General features: G+C 45.4%; 1 protein-coding gene and 1 long non-coding RNA gene across 4 annotated transcripts in view; one reads left to right on the top strand and one right to left on the bottom strand.

Annotated features, from left to right (window-relative positions):
* The window catches only part of LOC140384492 (uncharacterized), a 51674-nt gene extending 46991 nt beyond the window's left edge, over positions 1 to 4683 (top strand). Inside the window, exon 2 of the long non-coding RNA XR_011933066.1 lies at positions 3231 to 4683. This is a non-coding gene — a long non-coding RNA (uncharacterized lncRNA). The remainder of the gene's footprint in view (positions 1 to 3230) is intronic.
* Positions 1 to 20357, bottom strand: part of LOC140384491 (doublecortin domain-containing protein 1-like) — an 871034-nt gene that overhangs the window by 358480 nt on the left and 492197 nt on the right. The window lies entirely within an intron of this gene.

The raw sequence follows: 20357 nt of genomic DNA on the forward strand, positions 1-20357 counted from the left end.
CCCAAACAGCCGATCACATTCTAGGAATCGATTTTATGAGCTCCCACAACCTTTCCTTTGATCCCGTGAATCGATGTGTATGGAAAATGGCCAAAACAGCGAGAGCCCCTGCTACGCTCACAATAGGGGACTATGAACATAGGATTTGCTCAGTAGGAGACTATTGGTTTGATCCGCAAACAATTAGTACAGACCAGACAATTAGAGAGGTCCTCAGAAAACAAAAAGCTTCCTTCGCCCAACACAAACACGATTGTGGGAAGATCCCAGGAATGGTCACATTTTCAGTTGCCGATCCTAAGCCACAGAAGCAATACGGTTTCCCACAGCAAGCCGAGGGTGAGATTTCAAAAGTCATCAATAGCTTATTAGATCAAGGAGTAATTCGGCCGGTAGCCTCAACAAATAATGCCCCAAATTGGCCCGTGAAAAAAAACGATGGTTCTTGGCGACTGACAATCGACTACCGAGAACTTAACAAGGCCACCCCTTTAACAGCCCCCACCATTGCCACGAGTCCCGAGACCATGCTCAAGCAGGGAGTACAGGCAAAGTACTTCACAGTGCTGGACATCAGCAATGGCTTTTGGTCCATCCCACTAGACAAGACCTGTCAATATAAGTTCGCGTTCACATTTCAAGGGTAGCAGAATACGTGGACATGCCACCTGCAAGGATTCCACAACTTCCCCTCCATTTTCCACCGACAATTGGCCAACGGACTTTCCAAATTTCCCCCCCCCCCGAATGCCTCATACTGTATGTGGATGACTTACTCCTACAGGCGGACACAAAGGAAGAGCATGTAAAGCTTCTTTCGGAATTACTAGGTCTTTTCCAATCCATTGGATACAAGGTCAACCCAAAAAATGCCCAGCTCTTAAAAGAAAAGGTCCTTTATTTAGGCACCATTATCACCCACGGGAAGAGAGAGATCGAACAGAAGCGAATTGAGTCAATAGCTAAATTCAAATACGTATTAGTGGTAATCAACACCTTTACAAAATGGATAGAAGCATTTCCCTCACGGACAAACACTGCAAAGGCCACAGCTATGATTTTGACCCAACAGATATTTACATGCTGGGGACTCCCCCGCAGCATTGAGTCAGACCAACGTTCCCATTTCACTGGCAGAGTCATGCAAAATGTCCTAACGATTTTTGGAATCAAACAAAAATTTCACATCACGTATCACCCCCAATCCAGCAGCATTGTTGAGAGAATGAATCTCACTTTAAAAGCGACCATTAGAAAGACGGTGTAACAGAATAATACCACATGAGACACAGTTCTCCCATTTGCCCTTATGTTTATTCGGAACACCATTTCCAGTTCCACAGGTTTCGCCCCCCACACTCTCATGACCCGACGGCCCATGAAAGGAATTGAATATTTATTAGGTCTCGATTTGGCAAGCCCCACAGTCACCGCCCTCACCCATGAAAAAGCAGTCCAACAAGTCACAGACAATATTAAAGCAGCACAGCTCGCTGCAGCTGTCCGACTAGGTGCTAGAAGGAAGCAGAGTAAAGCCTGCTTTGACAAAGCCATCCATCCCGTAGAGTACACAGTCGGTCAGCAAGTAATGGTTTCCCTTTACAATCCCAGTTCTTTCCTCACCTCCAAATTTGCAGGACCCTACGCCATTTCGGGCAAGGTAAGTCCCTCTGTGTGCAAAACTGGTTGGTTCCACATCAACCAGCTCAAAGTCTATGGAACCCAATGTAGCCACTCCCACCACATCTCTCTGGCAATAGCAGATGATTCTGCCCCGCCCATCGACAACCTAGTCCAACCCTCCCCCAGCCCTGACAGCACATCCACGTCCACAGACCTGACCTTGTCTTTACCCACAGGTACGACCTTCCACTTTGAGCTTGACTCCCCGAATTGACCACGATCACTGACCACTGGTACAACCTCCCCAGCCCCAGTCACTCCAGCCCCCGGTACCATGACCAAGACATGTTTGGCCCCCTGTACCCCCTTCCAGAGCCACAGCCCGAGCCACCGCCGCCGCCCGACAACAGTAACTTGCTCTTCACTGCCACTGCCACAGTAACTTGCTCTTCACTGCCTCATGACAAACGAACCCCTTTTAGTCACCGCGACAACTCTTGTAGACTAGTTAGACATGCCGATTCGGATACCACGATGGCCCAAGCAGCCACGGCACAAAAACGGCAGACACGAGTCTGGCAACCGGGAGATGGTGGTGATTCGGATTCTGACTCTGGTTATGGTAATCCTTTTACAACGCTTTTTGATACAGAACCCTGAGGTGTGCAGATGAGAAAAAGACGGCGCATAAGAATTATGGTGTCCTAATTTCTGATGGAGCCTGCCCGCATTTTTATTTAACTTCTTTCTTTCTTCTTGTTACATGGTTTTAATTAATGTCGGCCTGACACCCAATTTCTTGATACAGTCATAGTTACTCTTCCGACGCCATTTACTGACCAATGGCCGTTAAAGGAACAATTGTTGGATCTCACATGTATTACAAATTCTTTCCACTCGTTTAGGTCACTCAGGTAGGGAATAATGGCACTAATCCCCGCCTTGCCTGAGAACGCAAAATTCAGTTAAGCTCGGGTAGTGGAGCAACGGCACTGATCACCGCCCTACCCGGGGATTCTACCCATTCTTGCCCTGCCGCGAACCACATGCACCTCATATTCCCGTCACTTCGAGTACTCTGGAATGGTTCTATACACTTTTCACTGTCTTTGGCAGGTCTTAGTTTTCCCTTCTCTGCTCTTTTATTGTGGTTTAAAGAATGCCCTTTGCCACAGTCTGTACACTCATCCCTTCACCTTCCGTGACCCTTTGGTCGTTCCCCATTTACACGTTTGCCACATTTGGTTGCCACAAATGCTGCTACACTTGAACTACCTCTGGACCCTGGGGCGACGAAACTCGATAAAACTGGCCGCCCTAAAATTTGGCTAGTAAGATGAGCCTCAGCCATCACTGGTTGCACTAAAGGAAAGACTGGACGGAGTAATTGTCCACCCACTCCCCACATCAACCTCCAGCTGCGAGAATCTCTGCACTTATAAATAAAAAAAATTTTGGCAATGTCTTGTCTCCCAAAACGTTTTTTTTTTAAATGAGGGAGTCACTCATGGTGATGATTCTAATGGGTACTTGAAGTTAAGGAGAGAAAGGCAAATAAACGAGATATTAACCGAAGATAATAACAGATATTATGCTTGCACCCCCAGGAATATACGGAAAACTGAAGACAGAAGACAAGATGAAGAGAGGACTGATGACCTACATTGTCATCACTGCTGGACTCCTACAACTGCGCGCGTTATAAGCCTCTGTACCACACACCACACCAGCCCCGAACACCACCACACAACATGACACCCCTAACCCGGACACCACACCCCACATAGAGATAGACACTGAAACCCCCTCTTGGTGCGAAAACATTGCCAAATGGTAACCCCTTTCACACACAGTAGAGGCCCTTCTGGTAATTGCAATAATCTGCAGTGTCATCCAGACACTTAGAGTCCGCAAATGGCAAAAAAGAGTCTCCCGCTCCCCGATATATACACTCCGAGCCCCCTTCTTTGGAATTCATCCAACTCAACAAACACTGTCATCACTGATAAAAATAAAGACCATATACCTCTCTAACTTTGAGGGATTAAGTAGGAATGTGATGCTGCTGTTTTGAAATCTTGTATTGTGCACAAGTTCTTTTTGATATTTGCCAGCAGCATGAGAGTAGCTTAGATAGTGTTAGTTAGATATTCAATTGTGCGGAACAGTGAAATGTGTTGTAGTGACCCGTTAGAAATTATGAATGTATGATGTGTTACTAAAAATGTTAGGTAAATGCTCCAAAAACATAGGACAAAGTACTGTAGAACCTGTCCTTGACCAAGGGTAACCGGTACACCAGGGATGGATAAGGGATCAACAGTGTGATCCACCACGCTTTGCATTCAGGATCAAGAGGACGGGTTGTAGCCATCTCAGATGGCCACCTGCAAAGGACCATGGGAATTATGGCCAACCCAGGACTCAGACAGACCCGGAGCTTGTGTGTGTATTTGCAACCCAGATAGCTAGACGTGATCGAAACCCCCACTCGTTTGCATTCCAATGGCCCATTTCCCCAGAACAAAAGAACTGTACTCAGGTAAACGACACATATACAGACTAATCGGCGCCACTCCCTTTATTCAGGGAGCCCAAACAGCCAAGGTCAGTGACCGCTAAGGACACGCCCAGCCATCAAGGCACCCGCCCCTTTATTGGCCAAAATCGAAGGCAGTGATCGAAGCCTGTCGAATTATTGGGTCCAAGTTAAGGACCGTCCCAAAGAACGCGAGATCCCAGAGGGATAAGAAGAGACACAGCCATGTGCTCGGGCTCTCTTGGATCCGGCCTATGCCAACCCAAGTGCAGCAAAACGACCAGACAGACAAGTTCAAGAGCAACGATCGCTACCAGATGGATGAGCCCAGCAGAAACAGAGCCACTTCTTCCACCCAGCCACGCAAGATCCGGACAAAGGCCTTGGCCATCTGCATAGAGCCGGTTGCCCTGAAGTTAAGTGTAGGTTATTGTAGTTGTTAGGTGTAGTTTAACTTGTAGTGTTTTGTGTTGCATGTCGAAGTAATCCGTGTGTGTAAATAAACCATCTTTGAACTTGAACTGACTGGTTGTGTGGTCCTTAGATCGATATCTGGTAAAGCCTTGTGGTGGTATCATTTGATACCTGGCGACTCTAAAGACCATCATTATTAATTGGCAACATTATTGGTGACTCTGGTGGCGATTGGCAACATCATAACCCCCCCAGCCCACCCACACCAGAACAATACATCAGACTCCCATCAGTCACTCTCATCAGACCCCCCATCAAACCCCCATCTGAGATCCCCATCAGAGACCCTATTTGACCCCCCATCTGAGATCCCCATCAGAGAGCCCATTAACCTCTGCATAAGAGACCTCATCAGTCACACCCGCCTGAAAACTGAAGGGCAGTACTGGCAGTACAGTGCAAGATCACTGAATTTTCACTTACCATTCCCTAAGATCTGCTGTCTCAGACAAAAGTTTTCAAAGCATTAGCTGTTAAAAGTGTCAGAGGCTTCCTTGAAAATCACGTACATGGGAAAGGGCTTCAAATACCCTGACTGCTTTTGAAATGCAAATCGCCCATTCAATTTCACACAGTAATACGTTTCACGAGCCAGTTTTATTACTCCAGAGACAGGTGCTTACTGGACTGTTTCCCTTCACGCTTGAATGCATCTCAAGTGCTCTGCCTTGATGCTAACAGCAATGTATATAAACACCTGTGCTATAATTCACAGCTCCTCACCGCATTGAAAGGCTAAGTGGTTTCATGTAACAGAATCCAGTTTGAGTTTGCAGGGTTGTTCAAAAGCAGGGAAACACCCCACTAAACCCGGCCACAATGAGACTGTTTTTTTTAAAATTTGCACCGTTCAACTGTAATTCTGCTTAATCTTGGTTGCGATCGCATTATTTTTCCTTCTTGAGCAGTTGCTTTTCCCAAAAGCCGGTCTCTCCTGCGCTCTCTCTCTCGGAGTTCGAGGATCTGAAGCGGTAGCCCGCCACATGCGAAGGAGCGCAACTGGAAAAAAACTCTGCTCAACAAACAACTCGCTTTTCCACTGCCTATACCCTCATTTCCTAGCTTTCTCTTTTCTGGGAGTTTTTCTTTTTTTCCCTCCCGATTGTGCCACTGACACAACTGTCACCGCTCTTGTTGAAAATCCTTTCCTATTCCCACCTGCAATGCTCCGAGTGCTCCGGGGTCACAGCTGCATATAAAACATTCAAGAATGGTTGTGCTTTCCATCACTTCTAAAACATGCATTCCCAGCAAGGTTAAAAACCCCATTTCCAATGGCCAGTCTCACCACACATTGATGCAAGGTGGAGTGGTCTCCCAAAATCAATCTTCGCCTTGAGGACCAGGTCTAGCTGTTTATTTTTTTGACTATTTCACTGGAACAACATCCTTGTTAACAGCTTAGTTGTTTTTTTTATAAATTTAGATTACCCAATTCATTTTTCCAATTAAAGGGCAATTTAGCCTGGCCAATCCACCGACCTCCACATCTTTTGGATTGTTGGGGTGAAACCCACGCAAACACGGAGAGAATGTGCAAACTTCACATGGACAGTGACCGAGGGCCGGGATCTAACCTGGGACCTCGGCGCCGTGAAGCAGCAGTGCTAACCACTGTGCCACCGTGCTGCCCGCTAGCTTTGTTGTTAATACTCTTATGTTTTTGAGGGTTTTACTTTAATTCACAGTATAAACAAAGGATAACCAGGTTGCCACACTGTAGGTTACTTAACCAGTTGTCAGAGTTTGTTGCAGAGATGTTGCTTGCTCGCAATCAAAGATGGAAGTGGAGGGAAAACCTCACAAGTGCCCCTGATGATGTCACAAAGAGGGCCGTGGTTACAATACATAACACATTCTATTAGCTTTCCTTTTTTTCCCCCCAATTAAGGGGCAATTTAGCATGGCCAAATCTTTTACCTTGCAAATCTTTGGGTTGTGGGGGCGAAACCCACGCAGACATGGGGAGAATGTGCAAACTCCACACAGACAGTGACCCAGGGCCGGGATTCGAACCTGGGTCCTCAGCGCCGTAGGCAGCAATGCTAACCACTGTGCCACCGTGCTGCCCTCTATTAGCTTTCCTAATTACTTGCTGTACTTACATACTAGCCTTGTGTGATTCATGCACTAAGGCACCTACATCCCTCTGAGTCTCAGAGCTCTACAATCTCTCACCATATTGATAATAAATGTATTTTTTATTCTTCTGCCAAAATGGAGAATTTTACATGTGTCCACATTATACACCATTTGCCAGATCTTTGGCCCCAGTCTTAAGTTGTTGCGGCAGTGAATCATTCCTCAAGGCCCAGCGCTGCTCCAGGTCATGAGGAGCATTAGTAATATCCTCAGTGGGAGGTCAATGATCTTGCACCTTCCAAGATGTAGCCACTAGCGGGGATGCTTCTTAGGATCATTAATATAAGTAAAGCTTGCACAAGAGAGGTCCTCAATGTTTCCTGTTAAGTACAGAGTGAGCATAGGGCAGCTTGCAAGCTCTTGCGGAGTGCAGAGCAGCTGTTTCAGCACTCATATCCGTTTTAACTGAGTGGACAAAGTAAGGCTGAGGTTCCACATAGTAGGCAGTTAAAAATGCTCCCCAACCAATATATGGATCACGGGACTCAAGTTGCACAGATAAATAATGTTCTCACCTGATGATCAGGCAGGTGTCTAAGCTGCCAGAGGAGGAACCTAGGAACTTAGCAGCAAGGGACACTGTTAACCATCATCTCACTTTTAGCTCTCTAAGGGTCTCATTTCAGCCAGACAGAATATTAAAATATCTTTGTTACACAGATTCATAGCATAGAATAGGAAACTATTCAGATCAAGGTGTGTGTGATGACCTTTTGAAAGTGCTATGCAATTATAGAATGGTTACAGCACAGAATGAGGCTTTCAGCCCATGCTGACCTCTGCAAGACAAACTCAATTAGCCCCTTTCCCCCAGCTTTGTCCTATGGTCCTGCAATTTTCCCGAGTCAGACATTTATCTAATTCTCATTTGATGGCTTCAATTGAATTGGCCTCCACCATTTGCTTAGCCAGTGCATTCCAAACATTAACCAACCACAATGTAAAAAATATTTTCCTCATGTCATTGTTACGTCTTTTGCCAACCATCATTACTCACTCTGGTCTGCTTCTCGATCCTTCTACCAAGGGAAGCAGTTTCTCTCTATCTGCTCTGTCCAGACGCCTCATCATTTTGAACACCTTTGCTAAATTTCCCTTAATCTTCTAAGATCGAAGAAGAATTGCCCCAGCAATGTAACTGATATTCCTCATCCCTTGAACCATTTCCTGCACCCACACTAATGGTTTCAGATCATTCCTAAAGTGTGGTGCTCAGAACTAGATACAAAACCCCAGTTGAGGTTGAACTAGTGTTTTATATAGACTTATCATAATAACCATAGGATCCTTTCTGATGAATTGACCACATTCTCAACCTTCCCTGCCACTTTCAATGATTTATGTACAAATTCCCTGCATGGTCCCCTGCTCCTCTACCCCCTTTAGAGTTGTACCATTTATTTTAGATTGTCTCTCCCCGTTCTTCTTACCAAAAAGAATCCCCTCACACTTCTCTGCATGAGATTTTATCTGCCACTTGTCAGCCCATTTCGCCAGCTTATCTGCTTCTGAAGTTTATCACTGTCCTCCTCACAATTCACAATACTTCCAAGATTTGTGTCATCCAGAAATTTTGAAATTCTGTCCTGAACACTCAAGTCTAGGACACTAACCCCAACTATATACCTTCCTCCAGTTCAGAAAATAGCCGTACACCGCTAAGAAACTTTATGTCACTGCCAGTTTTATATCTGCGCTGCTGCTGACTCTTTTATTCCATGGGCTATAACTTTGAAGACAAGCCAGTTATGTAGCACGCACTTTACAATGTACCATAGCCTCATTAAATCCACCCCCACCCCCCGCTGATAGTTTTGAAGTTAGTGATGTTCCTTAAATCCAGTGGATGGTCTGACATGGTCATACTTACTGATTTATTTCTTACTGTCAATATCCCAGACATCACTATCATTTGTTGGAAGCAGCACGCGATAGACTGAGCTAAGTGATTCTACAACAAATGCATCAGATCTAAGCTCTGCAATCCTGCCACATCGATGTGTGAATTGCAGTAGACAATTAAACAACTAACCAAAGGAGGACACTCCACTAATATCCCCATCCTCTGTGATAGGGGAACCAGCATATCAGTACAAAAGACAAGGCATTTGCAACCATCATCAGCCAGAAGTGCCGAGTGGATGATCCACTTCGCCCTCCTGAAGTCCCCAGCATCACACATGCCTGAGTTCAGCAAATTCGATTCACTCTTCGTGATATCAAGAAACAGCTGAAGGCATGGCAAAGGCTATTGGCCCTGACAGTACTCCAGAAGTAGTACTGAAGGCTCGTGCTCCAGAACTAGCTGTGCCCTAGCCAAGCTGTTCAATTACAGCTGCAACAGTGGCATCTACACAGAAAATTGTCGTGATATGTCCTGTCCACAAAAAGTAGGATTAATGTAACCTGTCCAATGACCACCTCATCAGTCTATTCTCAATCATCAGCAAAGTGTTGAAAGGTGTTGTCGACACTGCCATCAAGCAGCACTTACTCAGCAATAATCTGCTCACTGATGTTCAGTTTGGGTTCTTCCACAGCCACTCCGCTCTTAACCTTATTCTAGCCTTGATGCAAACATGGACAAAAGTGCTGAACTTGAGGGGTGAAGTGAGAGTGAATGTCCTTGACAAATGCAGCGTTTGACCAAGTGTGGCATCAAGGAGCCCTAGCAAAAGTGAACTAGATAGGCATCAGGGGAAAACCTCTCTGCTGGTTGGAGTTATACTTAGCACAAAGAAAGATTGTTCTGGTTGTTGCGGACCATTCACCTTAGTCCCAGTACATTGCTGCAGGAGCTCCTCGAGGTAGAATCTGAGGTCCAACGATCTACAGCTGCTTCATGAATGACCTCTCTCTCTTCCATCATACGATTAAAAGTGGGGATGTTGTCTGATGATTGTACAAAGATTTGCACCCTTCGCCATTGCTCTAAAGCTTGGGCTGACAAGTGGCAAGTAGCATTCACGCCACACAGGTGTCAGGCAATGGCCATCTCCTTCAGGAGAGAATGGGCACGGTTTAACTAAATGTCCCATAACAAGCACGTTTAGCTGCGTGTTTCTCGGCGTTCACAGCGCTGAGAAACACAATGCTGTTAAATGTCACTCGGGTTGGTAGGAGGCCTCAGTGGGGAACATGCAGCCGAGGCTGCACAGCGCCTCGTTTTCTGCACTGAGGAGCTCCACTCGCCGGAACTCCTCAGTGTAGCGAGAGATCGGGATGCCATGTTTAAATGGCGTCCTGATCTCTGGAGCCCCCGACATGACTCCCGACCCCCGCCAAGCCCCAACTCACTATAAGAGGTCCCCAGGGACCCCCAACACTCACGCAGCGCACCTCCGGCCCGACCGCTGCCATGTGCAAAATGCCACCTGGGCACCTTGTCAGCCTAACACCCTGGTAGGCCAGCCTGACACCTTAGCGGTGCTGCCTGTGTGCCAGCCTGTCACTGCCAAGGTGCCCAGGTGGCACTGCCAGCTTCAGGGGCACAGCCAGGGTGCCAAGCTGGAATTTATTTACAAAGCGGTGATCAGACCGGGGGTGCTCTGCGCAGGTGTGGGGGAGGGGTGAGGGGACCTCCTTATAGTGAGCTGGGGCTTGGGGGGGGGGCTCAGGGGTTGCGTGGGGCTCGAGAGTAATGACGCCATTATCTCTCGCTGTGGAGAAAACAGGGCCAAGTGCGATCTCCTTGGGGAGCTCCCCGCTGAGGCCTCCAATCTACCTGGATGAGCATTAGATAGCGTGTGTTTCGCAGCACTTTGTGGGCCGGGAAACACTCGGCTAATCTCGCGCTACAGGACTCTGTCCCCATTAGGGTAGATTGCGTCCAGGGTAAGTGAGTTCATAAAAATCTGGCAAATGGAGTATATTGTGAGCAAATGTGGAATTGTTCATTTTGGCAGAAAGAATAAAAAATAAACGCATCTAAAAGATGAGAGATTGCAGAGCTCTAAAGTGCAGAGTGATCTGGGTGTCCTAGTGCATGAATCACAAGCGGCTAATATACAGGTAGAGCAAGCGATTAAGGAAGTTAATAGAATGTTATAGTTTATTGCAAGGGGAATTAATTACAAAAGTAGGGAGGTTATGCTTCAGTTGTACAGGTCTTTGGTGAAACCACATCTGCAGTATTGTGTACTGAACTGGTCTCCTTATTTAAGGAAAGGTGTAATGAGTTAGGAGCAGTTTAGAGACGGTTTACTCGACTAATACAGGGATAGGGCAGATTGTATAACGAGGAAAGGTTGGAGAGGTTAGGTTTTTAATCCACTCCAGTTTAGAAGAGTACGAAGTGACTTGATCAAAACCTTTAAGATTCTGAGGCATCTTGGCAAAGTGGATGTGGAGAGGATACTTACTCTTTTCACAGAATCTATACTAAGGGTTACTTTTTCAAAATAAGGGGTTGCTCATTTCAGACAAGAGGGTCGTGTGACTCTGAAGACAGAGCCAGATGGATTCTTGATTTACAAGGGGATGAAAGGTTATTGGTGTAGGCAGGAATGTGGGGTTGAGGTTAAAATCAGATCAGCCATGATCCTATTGAATGGCGAAGCAGGCTCAAGGGGCCAAGTGGCCTACTCCTGCTCTTAATGCGTATATATCTCAGTTAAGACCTGTAGCCTTTCTTTAAAAACATCTGAAACCACATTATTTACTGAAAGAATGAATTTTTTTACAAGACAAGGGACAAGCAAAACAAACACTTCATGTATCCCCTTCCAGTAAACAATGTGGTACCCTTTGACACCCTTGTTTCTGAGCTTTTCACACAGCCATTTGGGGGTCCAGCTTCCTGTACCTCGGTCTTCCCTGTGCATTCCATTCTTGGTCTTCTTCATCCACCTCCTTGTCCCTCTGCCTGCCATTGTGACCCCTCACCCTTTTTCCACTTCCTTGCATAGCCCTCCTTCCACATTGCCCTTCTTGCCTTTGTCAGGCCACCCCTATCCCCCACTCGCCTCAAAGTGTCTTGCTAATTGAGGACCGCCTTGGTCACGCCACTCTTTAGCAATTGGATTTTGGATCAATGTAGTTTCCCACTGACATGACTCAAGGCTTGATGGGATGCCAGCAGCCAGCTATTTTGATGAGAGCTCATGAGATGCAAATCGCTTTCACGCCACCAGCCAGCGGAAATACCAATCCATTATTAACCCACCATTGGGAGAATAGCAACATGATTTTATGACAGCCGGGTTTCCAAATTTTGGCTCCCGCTAGATTCTCAACTCCCGCCCACACCAAACCCACTGCGGATGGGGAGGGGAGAATAGATGGGAGAACTCTGTCCTCTTCCTTTGCTTATTCTCAGTTTCTGGATCCAGCCTGTGACTTCTTCAGCCTGCCTGTACTGCAGCACTGAACTCATCACCTACTGAGCTCTCATGGCTCTGTCTCCAGTTATATAGGCTGGATTCTTCCGCTCCGCCCGTGTCATTCTTGCGAACCGACACCGACAATGGAGAAGTCCATTGACCTCAGGCAGAATTCCCCGGTCACCAGGCGGACGCGGCCAGAGAATCCTGCCCATAGTTTCAATCAGAAGTTTTGGTCTCTAATCACAATTTCAGTCTCAGTTTCTCTAGAAACAGAGGGTCAGTTTGCTTTCTCAGTTTCCATTCTCAGTTTCCCTTTTCAATAAAGGTCTGTCACAAAAACTACAAGCTGTGAAACTACGGATTTCATCTCAGTATGCATATCACAAAAGGATTAACAGCCTGGATATCTTTGTTCTTGGGGGAAAAATTGCTGAAGGGTGGCATAATAAAGATCATTAAAATTATGAATGGGCTTGATAGAGTGGATACAGAAAGAAGGCTTTCCTTTTATGGGGAAGAGCACACCTAGAGATCATCATGGCATGGTAGCACAGTGGTTAGCACTGTTGTTTCACAGCACCAGGGACCCAGGTTCGATTCCCGGCTTGGGTCACTGTCTGTGCGGAGTCTGCACGTTCTCCCCCTGTCTGTGTGAGTTTCCTCCAAGTGCTCCAGTTTCCTCCCACAAGTCCCGAAAGACATGCTTGTTAGGTGAATTGGACATTGTAAATTCTCCCTCAGTGTACTCAAACAGGCGCCGAAGTGTGGTGACTCGGGGATTTTCACAGTAACTTCATTGCAGTGTTAATGTAAGTCTACTTGTGACACTGATAAAGATTATTACTATTATCAATATAAAATAGTCAGGGGAGGCGGTGGCATAGTGGTATTGTCACAGGACAAATAAACCAGAGACCCACTGCAGAATTCAATAAAAATCTGGAATTGTCCCACTTTCTCTCTAATTTGAAGCCGTGATCTAGTTGCGCCTTTTCTATTTTGTTTTCACTCAAATTCCTTGATAAAGTTCTCTCAGTTGCCTCCCTTCAAGATTGCAAAGGAAAGGCTAATCTACTCTTCACACCTAATTCTATCCTCTCTTATCGCAGGGTCAGCTTTGTGGCTCTTCTCATCCCTCAAATGCTCTGCCCATTAAAAACAGAGCAGGACATTAGAGGGGAAAGGGCTTTAATTCCCAATAGGCTTGCCATTCAGTGCCAGGAGTACTATAAAAGGAAAGACTACCTAATTGCCTGCTTGGGATGTGGTCCTACCAGCAAAAAACAGCTTCTGGGACCTCTCTATTCAAGCAATCATCATTCAACAGCCTTGACGGTGAGTGATGACAAGCTATTTGACTGCTGCAGGCATCACAGCTGAATCCAATTTTGCCCTCACTCATATGTACCGATGGGAGAAGTCACTGGAATGTGATTGGAAATAGGATCTCGGCCAATTTCCCTTTACCCCAACAATTCTATCAACCATATTGCCGCTTTGTACTCTCAGATGGATTTGACTGAACGTCCTAAATCTGGGGCACTCTGGTCTGTTATTGATTATTAATGTAACTCTGCACAATTCCCCACAGAGGGGTGTGCTCTCACACTGATTACTGCACAAGCATTTAAATAAAGTGAAAACAGCTTTCAAATTTCATGAACACAAACAGGCACTACAAATCACCTACAAACAAGCCAGCTCTTTCCATCATGCACCGTACATTATACTATCGTACTGTAATAAATATCAGCCCTGGCTCAGCAATAGCAACATCACCCGAGTCAAAAGGTTGTGAGTTTAAGTTTCACTCTAGAGACTTGAGTACATACTCTAGCCTAAAGCCTATATGGAATACTGAGGGAGTGCTATACAGTCGGTGGCATCATCTTTCAGATGAGATCTTAAATAGAATCTGTCCTCTCTGTGGACATGAAACGTCACAATCAGGCATAAAGACAGGGAGCAGAATTCTCCGGCCTTCCAGCCACATGTTTCTCTAGAAAGGGAGGTGGCGCACCGTTGGCTGGCAGTCGGATTCTCTGTTCCCGCCGTTGTCAATGGAAATTCCCATTGAAGTCACCGGGGGTGTGCTGTTAGCGGGGCCAGAGAATCCCGCCGCCAGCGGATAGCCGAGAATTCTGGCCATTATAGTTATATTGCACTGTTTTCAAACAGGAATCCCAACATTCAAAGTTGAGATTCGCTTAATGTCATTGGTGGAGGGTGGGGACAATCCGAATGGGAAATCCCACTGGCGTAAACCACAATTTGGGACTCATGCGGGGTTTCATGTTCTTGCCACTGATTCCACCCTCCAAAAACGGGAGGGCAAAATCCCCCCTCAGGACTACAGAGACCTGCCTCAGCCATTAATAACTGTGGGGGACACATAATCAGTAAACTCCCTACAACTTTGCCTTTTATTGTTGAATTCTGACTTTGCCAGAAGTTAGCCTCGTGTGTATGTGTGTGTGCATAACCCTTACTTATTTAAACTCAAGAAAGCCCACCTGACTGAGTTCTTTGCAATAAATAGTTAAGTACAGTCTGAAGACCCACACATCCAGACATAGGAATAGCTTCTTCCCCACAACAATAAGATTCCTCAACAACTCTCCCTCGGACTGATCTGTTCACTGTATGAATACCATTCACGATGCCCTATGCTGCCCTTTCTCATGTATTTGCTTTGTTTGGCCCCTTGTTCCGCACTGTAACCAATCACTGTTTGTTGATGTACCATTTGTCAATGTACTCTGTTCATTATTCTTTTTGTCTACTATGTACGTACTGTGTACGTTCCCTTGGCCGCAGAAAAAATACTTTTCACTGTACTTCGCTACATGTGACAATAACATTAAATCAATCACTTACACTGAACTGGCACATTCATCCTTATAAATTTTAAAATACCCTTTTACGATCAACCAAGGAGTGGGAAAAAAGGAAAAGCGGAGGAGCCCTTACACCCATCCTCAACTTGTCACAACACTGTAATCACACCATCCACATGTGAAGTATATGTGATTCCTTCCAAAATTTTCCAATCACAAAATGATTCTTGGAGTGAAATCTGCGGATTACTGAACAGTAGGAGAAGATTTTATTTTCTTCCTCCAGCTCATCTAGCCTTTCTCTGAATATCCTGGTGTTGTTTATTTCCACTCACTAAAAATCAATTACCTTCCCACAATAAGCATCATTTACTGCATTTGTGGTAATGTAAACACCATTAAGTGAATGGCACTATTGCACAGAAGAGCATTGTGCAATTGGCAGAAATAAATGAAGGACCTTTCCACTTATACATTAGAAATGGTGCTTTACTGCTGTGGCTGAAATGTGCAGGAAGACTGTATTTATTGAGAGCTGTTTGTGTACAGTGCTGGAAATAGAGGGGGGGGGAGAGCTGAAACTCCGACTATTGCTTTGAAAATATTACGTATTTCTTCATCCAATGGATCAACTATGTCCCACTCATGCAATAAGTGCAGACCTCCAGCTGAGCTACATTTTGAAATGCCACTGAGCTTGGGGTACTCGCTTCACTGAAGCATGGCACCAATGGGAATACTAAGCATGAGCCTGTTGGAAATCTCAGCCCCTGCCCAATATCCTGACCTCCGAGGTTGCCGGATATTCAGCTGAGTGAGGACATTGTTCATGTGCAAACGATCAATGCGGTAGGATTTCAGGACATTTAACTAGAAACACACACAAATCCTTATCAATATTTGGATTAATCAATTTGCAGGAATGAGCATAACACTCAAGAATGGCAATCACAAGTTAACAAAAAATTCATCATTCTCCCTGTCAGCAATAGCCTCCTCTGATCTCGTACAGACATACTTCTAAACACAGATTTGAAGACCGCCGTCCTTTTTTGATATAGCTATCCACACCTCATTAATAAATCTATCATGTATTTTTCACCAATTTAAAATGAGTTCCAACTATGCTAAATGATCATTTAAAATAAGGCACACTAAGGAATCTGTAGTAAATGAACTGAACTTCATTCCTCCTCATAATGTTTAATTGTCTGTCACTAAAGAATACATCTGTATTATGGAGAATTATAGAGCCTGAATAGAATATAAACATGTTTGATCTTTAAAAATTCAGGTGTAAGAATCAGATATCTTACATCATTAGGCTTTGAGTGTAACATTGCCTTAATCTTCTATTACTGTAAAATTTCAGTGCATTTTCAACTGACATGTTGGCCTTGAAATTAATTGAAGCCATGCCCATTTTACCGGCATAAAATGGGTACTCAAGTGTCTGATATGGTGGGTAGTGTGCATTTGCAAGCCAAAAAAAAAAGGAAAATCACAATGAAATGACAACCACCCTTTAAATAAAGCAGAGAAACTCTCTCAAAATGTAGTGAGAGTATGATCTTTTTTGAATAAAGATGTATCTTACAGCTGACCATCATTCCTTTAGATAAAGAAAGGCCTTTTTCTTTTAGGTTTAGAAATTATTATTCAAAATTTTTGAACATTAAGATGTATTCCATCCCAGTATTTTAATGGATGCATTTATACTGATATTATGAACAGTCACTTTTAGTCTCTAAGCTGCATGTTCCGAACCTGTCCCATAATTGAGGCTGTTAACTGTTCCCTTTTCTGCTCCATCTTAAGTGGGGAACTCAGTTCAGAGAAGAACTGGAATATGCAGTATTTGTGTTTTACAAAAGACCATTTAAACCTGTGCTTTCGAGAGGACAGATACAAGAACAGTTTGCTTGCTGCAGTGCGCAGGGCAAACCCAATCCGAGTATTGCGTGTGACAACTGAAAAAAATATGGTTGTACACAATCCTCGTCAATGAGCAGATTTTTGTTTCTGTGTTGGAACCGTTATCTCTGCTTAGTGTTAGATTTTTCTTAATAAAATCAAAACAGCATGAGTTAGCACACTAGCAAAAATAATGTATTTTATTCCCCACTTTACTGTTCTGCATAGCAATTCTACCACAGTGATTTGACCAGAGAAAGTGAGCAAAGCATCTTTTAAAACAAAGCTAGGGTTTTTAACAATGTATAAAATCTCTTAAAAAGGTACAATTCAGGGCGGCACGGTGGCGCAGTGGTTAGCACTGCTGCCTCACGACGCCGAGGACCCTGGTTCGATCCCGGCCCAGGGTCACTGTCCGTGTGGAGTTTGCACATTCACCCCATGTCTGCATGGGTCTCACCCTCACAACCCAAAGATGCGCAGGGTAGGTGGATTGGCCATGCTAAATTGCCCCTTCATTGGAAAAATAAAAAAAATTAAAAGGTAGAACTGTGTGGCTAACTGCTAATTTAGAAGTACATTGCTTACTGAAAAGTAGTACAGTACTCAATCAGTAAACTCTCAACTGTCTGCCTGAAGATATCTTTGAGTTCATAACTTTCAAACGCAGCTAATGATAACCTATCGCAATTACCGGCATGATTAGGATTGCTTATTAAATCATATCTTCATAATGTTCCTGTGCTGTAAAGAGAGACAGGCATATCGACAAAGAAGTTTTGAACATAGCTTGAAAGAATCACTGAATCTACAATATCCAATAGTAACAGACAGAAACATCATTCATGCGACTTCCACACAAAAGGATTTAGTATTTGTGCGTTAGCACCCCACATTGTAATTTTAGTGGTGGAGCATTAACTGTCTGTCACATTAACCTGTCCTTCACTGCGCAATATATTTCCATATTTTTCTGGAAGAGGAAAGGTTCTCCAGTTTGAAAAGAAAATACATTATTGAAAATCATAAAACTAGGTTTAAAGGCCCTGACCTTACTCCATGGGACACTAGAATACAAATATTTTACTTGTCTGTTTGTTATTTTCCATTGCAAGTAATTGTGTTAAGATGTCTGCTAAGATAGCAGTGAGAAGGATTTCAGATGAATGCACTCAGTGCTTGTGCATTAATTAGCATATCAGGTTGTAATTTCAGGGATAGAGGGTTTAGCCTCTGTGAAATTAACTCATCTCTCCATTTCTCAATGTAGATTGTTTCCTAAAAATAAGATATTTTTAATTTTGTTACATTATAACTCCAGTAACAGGCACATAACCAGTATCCTATTATGTGTCTGATTTCATGCCCGAGTTTTGTTAACCCTAAACAAATTACAGCACACAATGTCACAGGGATTTACATCATCAAATAGGCCATTAAGATGAATATTTCATGGCTATGCGGATGGAACTTGTAGCGTCGCTATTGCTTTCAAAACGGCTGTTCTCATCAATAATAATCAGTAAGGGACAAAACTGTTTTCAAACAGCTAGAAATTAGGTGCAATGCACTGAACTGCTCATTAGAAAAATAAATCAGTTGCTTGTACATTTAAATAATCCTGTTGAGTTGATTCAGAGAACTCTGGTTGAATTTCTGCAGCTATAGTGTGACTGTTTATATTGGATTGACAGGATGCTGCAGAGTGAGCTGCTGTGCATTTTTCTTTGGTCCTAATAACAAATATTTCCCAATAATATAGATTTTGACAGACTTTGTTGTTGCAGTTATCAGGGGATCATTGGTTCATTTCAATCCGAATGCAGCCATTCGCCTGCTAATTTTGTATGGGTTAATTCCTCCACCAAAATGCTAGACAGAGTAATGTCCTGTGAATAGCTAGCATTTGTCCATTAATATTGCCAACAATAGGGTATTAGGTGGAGCTTCTAAAAATCATACAGCAACTGTAACTTCCAAAAGGTTTAATTTCCTATTTTTCTGTCAGTTATTTTCTTTATTACACAGCCAATCCCACAAAGTATAGGCCTGGTCTCAGCACAACACACTTCAAATCAAGCTGAGCTCTGTTGAATTCAATAATTCAAGTACAAGGGGCAGGATTCCCCCTCCAATGATGCCGGAATCGCGAAACACAATTGGGCGTAGAATCGCGCGTAAGCCGAAAATCGTGGCGGGCACCGGGTGCACAACAGAATGCCATGCTCCAGTGCTTCAACAGCGGAGTCAATGCATTCTGCTCTACATGTACAGTAAACACCGTGGGCATATCATTAACGGGCCCCACCCGGTGTTCTCCCAGGGGGCCTCTGCCAGGGCCGGGGGGGACTAGCGGGGAGTGACATGGGGATGGGCCTAAGGGTCGGAGTGACTGGGGTCCAGGCACGAACTGCCATTGCCATGGCCTGCAAGGCAGCCATCTTGCTGCGCACCCCACTGATGGCTCACCGTGACTTGTGGTTGCGCAGAGTGACACCAGCCATATGAATGGTCCAACCCCACTAACTCCGCTGTCCTTATGTCCCTCCCCCACAATCGGGCGCTATCTGCCAGTGGGGCATCACGTGGCCCATCCAAGGGTCTACAGCAGCCCCTACAGGAAGGAGCCAGGCGGGGTCCACAGAGCGTATCTCTGGGTAGCGCCAGCGGTACCCCTGCTGGCAGGGACAAGTGCTAGGGCCAGAGGCCCCCACGGTGCTGGAGACCAACGGGACAAGGGGTGTGGTGCAGAAGGCAGAGTGCCGGGGGAACTGCTGGGGTGGGTGTGGGTTGGGGAGGAGCGGGGTGGGGTGCTGGGGGACATGCGGGGGCAGGGGCTGCAGTGCACGCTGGAGCCACCGTTTAGCCCATTGGACCTGTTTGGGCACTGGGGTATGCACCGTGCTAACATGTCTGCCTTTCACCCCTGCAGACAATTCGGAATCCAACGAGAAATGGTTGCCTTCATCTTGGTCGCAACAGCCCTGGGGGATGCACTGAGGTTATACGGGCAGGGGCTGATCGAGGAGGACACGGCAGCAGCGGAGCCTGTCCCAGAAGAAGGAGCCAGCCAATAAGGATGGAGAGCCGGCTGCCCAACAGGCCGAGGAGGAGGTGGGAATGATGCACCATATCAGACCTTGTGTGTCTGTCATTCGAGGACCTCCAGGACCGGGCATGCCATTGAAGACTCTGGCTGAGCAGGAGGGCAGTATGGCACATCTGTCAGATCATGGTGTACCTGGAACCCCAGGGTATGGGGGAGGACACCCGCTCCCGGTGGCTGTCAAGGTGACAGTTGCCCTGAACATTTTCACCACAGGGTCCTTCCAGGTGCCAAGTTGGGTCCTGTCTGGGATCTCACAGACCTCGGTGCACAGGTGCATCTGTGCCATCACGGAAGCACAATACATCAACTTCAATGTGGACTGAGCCCTCCAGGATGCCCGGGCAGCGGGGATCACCACCATCACAGGGATGCCACAGGTCCAGGGGGTGATCGAC

The sequence above is a fragment of the Scyliorhinus torazame genome, chromosome 10 (assembly GCF_047496885.1).
Source record: "Scyliorhinus torazame isolate Kashiwa2021f chromosome 10, sScyTor2.1, whole genome shotgun sequence".
Classification (NCBI taxonomy): domain Eukaryota; kingdom Metazoa; phylum Chordata; class Chondrichthyes; order Carcharhiniformes; family Scyliorhinidae; genus Scyliorhinus; species Scyliorhinus torazame.